Consider the following 10,190-nt stretch of genomic DNA (forward strand, 5'->3'; position numbering starts at 1 on the left):
TTCTTCCACTACAAGGCTGTTTCATTCACATTGAAAATCTCCTGCTTAGCGTCATGAAGCATCTTAGCCAGATCTTCTGGACAGCTTGCTGCTTCACCTTGCACTCGATGTTGTAATTTCCTTCCTTAAACCTCATGAACCAACCTCTGCTAGCTTCAAACTTTTCTTCTGCAGCTTCCTCACCTCTCTCAGCTTTTACAGAATTGCAGAGTTAGGGCCGTGATCTGGGTGAGGCTTTCATCGAAGGGAATGTTGTGACTGGTTTGATCTTCTGTCTGGACTCCATAACAATAATAAGGCTGTTTCACTTCCTTATTTGTGTGTTCACTGGAGAAGTACTTTTCATTTCCTTCAAGAAATTGTCCTTTATATTCAAAGCTTGGCTAACCACTTGGCACAAGAGGTCCAGCTTTCTGCTTATCTCAGCTTTCAACATGCCTTCCTCGCTATGCTTAAGTATTTCAAGCTTTGATTTAAAGTGAGAGACATGGGACTCTTCCGTTCACGTGAACACCTAGAGGGCGCTGTAGGTTTATTAATTGGCCTAATTTCAGTATTGTGTCTCACGCAAAAGGGAGTCTGAGGTGAGGGAGAGAGTCAGGGAGACAGACAGCTGGAGGAGCGGCCAGAGAGCACGCATTCACCAGGCAGGTCTGCCTTCTCATGTGGGTGTAGGCTGTGGCACCCGAAGGCTATTACAGCAGAGCATCAAAGATAACTGATCAAAGATCACCTTAACAAATATAACAATAAAAGATTAGAAAAGATTTGAAATATTGCAAAGATTACCAAATTTGACACAGAGACACTGTGTGAGCAAATGTTGTTGGAAAAATGGTGCTGATACACTTGCTCAATACAGGGTAGCCACAAACCTTCAGTTTGTAAACAATGCAATATCTGTGAAGTGCAATAAAGAGAAGTGCAATAAACGAGGTGTGCCTGCAATACATTTATATATTACATGTAACAGAGGGACTAATGAGTGGAAGGGAAAAGGAATCCTGTGGAGATAATTTAAAACTCACATCTATTTATATAGATGGAAAACCTGCAGTTCAATCCTGAAAAGAGCTTTAAAGTCATGCATCTGCCCTGGCAAAGCAATTGTTTACCCTGTTCATTTGTAAAAAAAAAAAATTTAATCAATTAATGGAATGAAGTTGCTCTGTGAGATGCAAGCGGGGAAGGAGACGCGATGGAAGGGAGAGGGAGTGCAGAGTGAGCGCTGCACAGATCCAGGTTTCCGTCTGCTCTGCCACTAGCTGGTTCCCTGCCTCAGGCTCCCCAGGTGGGAGTAGGGTAAACGCGGTCTCCAGGGTTGTCACAACTAGAATGAGATCACCAACAGGAAGTGCTCAGAATGGGGGCTGTTACACAGTAAGTATTCACAGCAGAGCAGCCCCTGGAGCTCTTGGTTATGCATGATAAGCTAAATCACATGGCCACAGTCTTCCCTTGAGGAGAAAAGACAAGATTTGGAGTCTAGACTTTTGTGTTTGAATGTAAAAGTCAATAGTTTTGTACTATGGGCAAGGTATTGAATTTGTTTACGCTCCTTTCATGACAAAGCATCAGTCATCCAAACCTCACAGGTAACAACTAATTTTGCTTCAACTGCTGAGTCACGTAAAAAGGGGAATCAAGGATGGCCTGCTTCAAACCAGCATCAGTGCAAGATTGGAGTAGGTCTGGCCTCAGTGAAGCTTTCCATGCAACCAGACCTCCTCCCAGGAGGCAGAGCGCCTGCTCCCTGGGGCTCACGCTGGGGGTCTTCTCTGTGGCTGATGGCATTTTCTAGAGCGTGGCTGCTTCCTTCTCACAGGCAGTGCTACCGGCTTAGGAATTCAAACTCAGGAGCACCAGCAAAACGACGAGGGAAAGAAACCTCTGGCAAGTGCCCCCACTCAAACAGCACCGTTCTTGGCTCTGTAATGTTCTGATAGATGTTATAACAAGGCTCTTTCCTTTGATGAGAAGAGTGGACTGCTTTCCAGATAGATTCCCTAGAATAGGTCTACGCTGGGCTTTCCAAGTGAACAGCCATGCTACCTCTGGGAGGACAAGATAAGCAGCAAGTCTGCAATCCAGTGTCCACAGGGGCACCCCCAGGAAATAAAGGAAACAAAGAAGGTGGCTTGGTCTCCTCTTGAAATGATGCTAATGACAGGTGTCTGCCTAGCAAGTGATGGAATTGCTAGTGGGAGAGTCCTCCTCCAAGGAAAGAGGGAGCTGTGTGGGCCAGGGCGCATGGGGTTGCTTGTTTCTGCTAAAGAAACCTGGGGTCTGTTCTGGGTCAAGGCTTCCTGAAAAGTCATGTAGGCTGTGTAACGAGCTCAAGATAAAATGGAGAGGTTTCTGGACTAAAATGGCCCTCTTCTGTGTAAGTGGTTTGAACAGCACAATGGCTTACAGACATTCACATATTTACTCAGGCCAGAATCAATCCAGTACGTTCTTTGAGAAAGGACCTGGGGACCTGTGTTGACAGTCCTTGATGGGTCCCTGCTTACCCTATGTCTCTAGATCACTGGCTTCCTGAAATTATTAGTAAAGCTTGCTCTGGATAAGAGCTCTGATTTGTGTGAGTCTGGTTAGACAGCCCCATCCTTACGATCACTCAGAGGTCTGATAAAGGGAGACAGGGCTGCATTCAGGTTCGAGCAGCAGGCACCAGGCTGCTGGGTGAACTTCCTGCCTTCTTGGGAGGGTCCATAAACTGAAGACAGGTGCCCATTTTGAATTCCCTGTGGGATATGCCGTATGCTTAGGACCTGGGATTTGGTTCTCAAAGAAGAGATCATCTAGATGAGTATTAACAGGATAAAGGGATAGAATTTAGAAGTCCAACCAGAGATGTCATTCCCATCCAAAAGATTTCTCTCAAATTCAAAATGAGGGGCTTTCATTATCAACTGTTCTTTGACTGAATTCAGCTAAGCCCAGACCATCAGAATGGCGATGACAATACCAAACGGTCACCAGATTGATGGAATGTTTGAGTAAAAGTGGTCAATCAAGCAAGACAACCACGCCAAGCAGGAAAACAGATATTTTCCAGGAAGCATGTGGGTCAGTGGCTCCCTGGGCACACATCCTTCCATCCTTCACTGCCTCTCACCAACCCCACCTCTTGAGTTGACGTAGTCTGCCTTTGTCCCTGGACTTACCCGTCATTTTAATGTCCCACCCACCCCCTCTTCCTTTCACTGCATCCCTCTGGGCTTAGCCTTGGTAAGATATCCACCTCACAACAAAAAAAGAAAGTTCACAAGCACTTCTTCGTCTTGATGCAGGGAGAATTCATTTCCTTTGGTCCTCCTGAGAGCATCCTTTTGTACAACCCAAACAAATCACTGAGCAGGTATGTCTTTAGATGGCAATTAAATTGTTTGAAAACTATTTCTTCACTCCAGCTTTTGAGGAAAACTCTGGGCTTCCAGTCCTGATCAGGGAGCAGAATTTCTGCCAAATGCTAATGATGTTCTCCCAGATTTTGGAAGAGAGCTGAATCAATAACTCATGATCCTTGACTCTCATGTGGAGACCATGGGTCTCTGCACACTCTGGAGAAGACCTGGAATTGGAACCCCTGCAACTACATAAGAGACTCCAGAGGCTGACAGGCATGGTTGCGTCCTCAGCTTCCTTCTCCCAAAGACAAACTGTTCATCACAGACATTTGTATATGATTTACTGTGGTAAGTACTTATAAGATTTATAAAGATTAGCTCATTGCATCCCCATAACAATGACACAAGGTAGGATAAACATTACTGTTGTCTTCATTCCAGATGAGGAAACTGAGGCACAGACAGATCCAATAGCTTGCCCAAAGGCACACAACTTGCCTCATTCAAATCTACAGTCTGCTCCTGAATCCATGCTCTTATCCACTCTGCCATGCTGTCTTATCAAATATTTTAATCACAACATTTAAAAACAGCCAATTTATTCTCTGTCTTAACTATTCCTTCTTCACCTAAAAAGATACTTGCCTAGAAACCTTGGTGTGTGGGTTGGGGGGCCTCCAGCAGAAAGTGGACAGGGATCACTCACATGATAGTAGACAAAGCTGACAGTGGCTGCTTTGACTCAGCCGTCCGGCCAGGGTCTGGCAAGTTCCCTCTTGTCCCAGTTCCGCCTTCATCAGCTGTGTCTGAAGTGGGGGATCCCCTGTGGTTCTCTATGCCCAGGCTTCCAAATCATTGCTGCCCATTAGATGCTGGATGACTGTCCTGAGATCACTACTCATCCATTCATTCTATAAACTCCTTCCATGTGCCAAGCCTGTACTTGGCATGAAGAATAATTTAGAGCATCTTATAGATGACTTAACATATAGAACGCAACCAGAAACATAATGACAGTGGGACAGAAACCCTATGAGGCTAATGCACGTTAATCCAGAGTATATCAGACAGACTGAAGGACAGAGGTGCATCCCACTTCTGAGCACTAGGGCCAGACACAGTGATATACAGGCTTTGGAGAAGCAGCCAATAAAATGCTAATCCCAAGGACAAGTTATAAAAATTACAGATTGTGTTTCTAGTTTTGACATTGTCAAATGCTGACATCAACTGTGTGACATCTGTCAGAGACATTCTCAGGACTCCTTATCCAGTCTGACAATTACTCATTTTAGAACTTTTAGAAAATACTTGATATTGGACCCTAAGCAATGGAATTGTAATTTCTGGAGTTGGTGTATCTGGGTGGGAAGAGAGATTTGATAGTTACACAGGCAGGGGAGTGGTGGGGAGGTGGGATGGGGGGTGCAGTGAGGGTTCCCAGTGGGGAGGGGCTCTTCCTGCCAAAGGTTTTAAGAGAAACATAAAATGATAAGGGAGTGGAGCAAACCCCCCTTAGGAGTCAGCTGACAAAGAGGCAGTGCATAAGCTCTGTAATGGGAGATTTAAAATAAAAATTTCAAAACACAAAGACTTAGTAAAAAGTACCCTGAACAAAAGGCAGAAATTGACTCAGCACCAACGGTGAGGATGACAGCCAGTGTGACACACATGAACCCAGACTGTCCTGTGACCAACAGCACTTTCTGTAAATGATTCCCTTAAGAATGAGAGGGGGACTGGTTCAAAGACACACCTTGCAGTCTTTGCCGATCATGTTACTTAAGAGTGATGAACTCACATATTCTTCTTAGAGAGAACAGATTGTCATCTCTTTCTTTAATCTCCATGAATTTCTATTTATGTTCCTAGAGGAGGAGGCCCTTGCAAACCGGAATGAAACAAACTGGGTGAGCAGAGCGCCTAAGAGATATGTACACGTTCTTCGTCAGGGCCGTGTTCTCTGTTCTTGGCTTCACCCAGCGGCAGGAGGCAAGTGTTTTGGAGAAAGACAATCTCATTAGAGAAGCATCTTCCTCTTCACTCTAAGCTCCATCGTTTCCTCTCTGAGGGGCACCTTGGCTCCAAGCAAAATGGTTAATGTGACAGCCTAAGCCTTGCGTATGGTTAGCATTGCATTTTCTAATATCTCTTAGAAGACTTCTTTCATGTAGTAGTTACTGAAATATGTATAGATCTGTACAGTCAGTGATGGATGACTGTGCCAACCAGTGTGATGGGGCACATCTCACTAAAGGATCTCTGCTACGGAGGATCTCTGTGCTCTGCATAGTGTGGAAAGAAGCCGATGGCACAGCTACAACTGATGGCGGTGGCGTCAGTCTGTTTAAGAACAAGCTCCAGGGGCTGTGTGCTCAGCGGCCCTGGCAGGCTTTCAGAGCAGCTTAAACAAGTCCCAGCGCAGGGTGAGCCATTAGATCTGCCTCTCAGGGGCCATAGCAGGAGTTGGGTAAGGGAGGCAGGAAGGGAGAGCTGAGCAGTACCCTCTGGTGGGCACCCACAGAGCCCGTGCCAGAGCTGCGGGCCAAGAACAAAGTTCCGATTCCCTCCTTGGGCTGTGCAGTAAGGCTGGTAAGACCCAGCTCTGCAGGACAGTGAAGGGTATAGAGCGAGCCCCAGGCTTCATGCTGACAGAGCTGGCAGATATACTTCCTAAATAAGCCAACTTTCCCCCACCCTAGGCAAAAATCAGTTAGCCATAGTGAGATCTGGTTAAATTATTATTCTTGCATGACCTGTCTGGGAATGCAGAACTACACATAGGCAAAATGTGTTCATAAATGGGATGTGTTAAGAGACCACACAGGACCTTGAAAGAAAAGGCAATTATGGGTTCAGAAATTGCTTTTATATAATTTCCATTTGAGAAGGGAAACCTAAGGAAGAGACAGTAGGGAAAAAACTCCATTCCAATGGACACATGAGGACCTTAATTCATAGTATGTAAGGAAGAAATATGTGTGAGGAACATGTTCAATCAATACTTCCTTTCCAACCCTGGTGGATATACATGTAAGTTCTGGGAAGCAGAACCTAAAACCATGCAGTCGGTTACAGAACCTTCAAGTAGGTTAGACTCCGGGATTCAGAAGACCACTCAGTTTACCCGCCTGCAGCTTCAGAGCGTCCGAGGGTCTCAGTGTCCCCTAATGTAGTGGTTCCACCAGGCCTCTCTGCAGCTGTTAACACCGGCACTTCCATATCCCAGCAGAGAAGTAAATTTTGAGCTCACACTTGTTTTTACCCCTGACAATTCCTAAGCAGCCAGCTCATTACCCTAGGGCTCCGTGCATCTTTTTAAACCTGAATCTGAGGCCTCTCAAGCAAAGAGAAAGTGAAAATTCAATCACGGTTTTTGATGTTATGATTCAAAGTGCTGCTGTCTTCTGGGACCGCTACAGGAAGAGCAGAAGGGCAGCCCCACGAGGGTGCGTCAGACCGCAGCAAAGGAGAGCCGTCTCCCAGCGATTGTGAGAGCTTGAGGAAACATTACGTTAAAGCTCTTTGTCAGGTCCTTTCCGGCTCTTGTTACTGCTCAGGATGATCTTGCTCATCCTGGGTCCCACCCTGGGCAATACCCGGGCGATACAAATGATTTCCTGCTGACCAGTGAGTGACTGTGTTTAACTTGATTAACGGAAAATGACCCTCAAGTCTGGGAAGGTTTAAAGTCACTGCCTCATTTCTTGATGCCTAGAACTACATGTTCTCTGAACAAATAAAAGAAAAGGAAAACTGCAATAGAAGTTTTCCTCTTTACTTTGATCCATTTGCCAATTTTAAGTATTTTACAATGAAAATTACAACAAGTAAAGGAAAATATGCCCACAATTCTAAATGATTAACAACCCAATCTCACTTTTTATTTATAAAGAGAAAAGTGATATTAAAGCTTTATGTGTATTTGTGTTCCCTTTATAAGTCCAAGAATGGAAAAATACAAGTTTAGTTAGGAAATTCAGGGCAAAGGTAGGGAAAAAAATCTATTTCAAATATAAGTCTGAATCAGACTTGTATTTTGTTTGGCTTTTTAGACAATTATTTTCCCCATCATTAACTTCTTTTGGAGAAAGACAGTTAGCAGGAAGAGTACAAATTTTACAAATGGGTTATAAGCCTCCTGTGAGCAAAACCAAAATCTGACCCAGGATGCCTTGCTGGAATCCCCACCTAAATGTGATGTGATCTGCACATTAGTTCCTGCTTCTACTGGTGAATATTCAGCTGTGTTTTTATTGTACAGTCTTAAATTAAGTTGAAAGCACCCTCAGTGGCATGGTGTGGCTCTAAGAAATAAAGAAATTCATGGTGAGATTGTAGAAACCAAGAAAAGGTTATTTATGATCATGTTGACCTTTGAAGTTATGTCTATAGGACTCCTACTTTGGCCATTGTATTTCCCGGGGCTGCTGTAACAAAGTCCTACAAACCTGGTGGCTTAAACAATAGAAATTTGTTCTCTCACAGCTCTGGAAATTAGAAGTCTAAAATCAAGATCCTGGCAAGGTTGGTTCCTTCTGGAGTCCCTGAGGACGAGTCTGTTCTGTGCCTCTCTCCTGGCCTCTGGTGGCTGCCAGCGATCTTGGTGCTCGTTGGCTTGTAGATGAGTTTACTCTGATCCCTGCCTCCATCATCGCATGGTGTTGCTCCCTGCATATCTGTGTCTGTTTCTCTTCTTATAAGGATCTAGTCATATTGAAGAGGGGCCCCCACCCGACTGCAGTATGGCTTCATCTGAACTTATATGTTAATTACATCTGCAAAGACTCTTTTTGTAAAAAAGGCTACAGTAACAGGTACTCGGGTTAGGCCTTGATCATATTTTTTTTGTGAGATACAGCTCAACTCACAACAGTCACAAATTTTGTCTTTTACGATTTTGACAAAATGACAAAAGGGCAAGAAGCCATTTTGTGTGAACTATTTTGTGGTCCCATTCACCCTTAAAAATGTAAAGCTTAAAAAAAATTTAGCTTAGCCTGTGAGATTTAGATGTCAGCAAGTTATATGCTATATATACAGCCACACCTGAACAAGTGGCTTTTAAAAGAGACCCATCAGGTCAGTGGCCTCATAAAAATAATCCATGTGAGTTGCTGCACTGGGCAGTCTCTAGAAATATCCTGTTTGAAGTTGACTTCCAGTATCCAGATTTATCATGTATGACAAAACATCAAAATTTAGGGTATTGGAATTTCTGCAATTCACATTTTGGATGCCCAAGTAGGGGACTCAATGCTGGGTACCCACTTGGGAAGTTCCTTACATGACCCACCGAACTTGGACTGCTCCCAGTGAAATTCCAGAACAAGACTGCTTAGAAAGTAGTTTTTCTGATTTCAAAATAGTAATAGGACAATGGCCTTAGCAGCAATTCCACTTAAATTGGTTCTATTAGGTCTGTTCCCACCATCTTGAAGCAGTCCTGACCAGGAACACCTTACCTGGGACATTCATTTTAGGACAACCCAACCTCGCAACTTAGCAAACCAATCAGGTTTGAGAAAAAGGTGAGTAGAGAGAAATCATCAAGCTGTTGTGACTGTTTTTACCTGTTGGAATTAAATGCCATGAAATCAACAACTACATCATAGTTACATTCACTTCCATAGCTTTCCCCAATGTTTTCAATGAAATTTTTCAAGCATACAGCAAAAATGAAAGAATTTTACAGTGCACATCACCTAGATTCTATCATTAACATTTCACTACACTTGCTTTCTTATGCATCTGTCACTGGCTCCACCCTCTACTCACCTATCAAACATTTTCATTTTTATGCATTTCAGAGTAAATGACGGACATTAGTGCTTATCTCACTAAATGTTTCAGCTTCATGCTATTAACTAGGGATTGCCATAGCTTTCTAAGGTGTGAAATAGACCACATAAACCATGATATATTCAGAGAGGGACACATAACACCTCCATGAGGATATTTCATTTCATGGTAAGTGTCCAGGTAGCATATTCCTCTTCCCAAGCATTTTCTGTGAATATCTAAAATACAAGACAAGCATGGCTATAAAGTTGATACGAAGATATTTTATTAATGAAATATAAAAAATTCAGTGAGACACCTCACACAAATATTGGCACTACATACCTCCCTGGCCATATGTACAAGAACGTGGGTTGGTGTTGCTTCAGAATTTACTTCTCATGGTTCCCAGCTGTCCTATAACTACACTGAATGCGCTGACTTAAGTTCTCTCCAAAGACCACAGTCATTTTATCTCTCTAGGGCATCTGCTTTCCTTTACTACAATCCTCTTTCAAAGACAAGTTTAAGTTCTAGATCTTGCCAATAAAATGTCCATAAAGCATGACCTTATATTTTATTAATATTTATCAAACACTATCTTCCCATTAAAAAGGAAGCACTCATGACCCATCTATTTTTATGGGCTGCTGTACATTGCAGGGATTCCCTAACATAAGCCTTGTGTGACAGGAAAAAGTTCAAGGAAAGCATAGAATTTTATTGATAGAGTGGAGAGAAATAATAAGGATAGGAAGCCATTCATGAACTTAAACAAATGAATGAAGCAATTACCTCTCTGTAAGAAGACCTGAAACAAATTAAGAACTCAGGGAAGAGTTGGCAAAGCAATGGGAAGAGGTGAAACATGAGATGGTAGAAACCAGCAGAAAATTGGAAGGGAAAAATCACAGAAATAGGGCAAAATTGAAGGGAGCACAAATCAAATAAAATAGGTACCATAATCAAATCAAAAAATAAATTAATTTCTTTAAATTTTGAAAAGAATTAGGGAGAAAATGATATAAAAAAAACAGGTAAAGGAAATCCAACATA

This window comes from Manis pentadactyla, chromosome 12 (assembly GCF_030020395.1).
Source record: "Manis pentadactyla isolate mManPen7 chromosome 12, mManPen7.hap1, whole genome shotgun sequence".
Classification (NCBI taxonomy): domain Eukaryota; kingdom Metazoa; phylum Chordata; class Mammalia; order Pholidota; family Manidae; genus Manis; species Manis pentadactyla.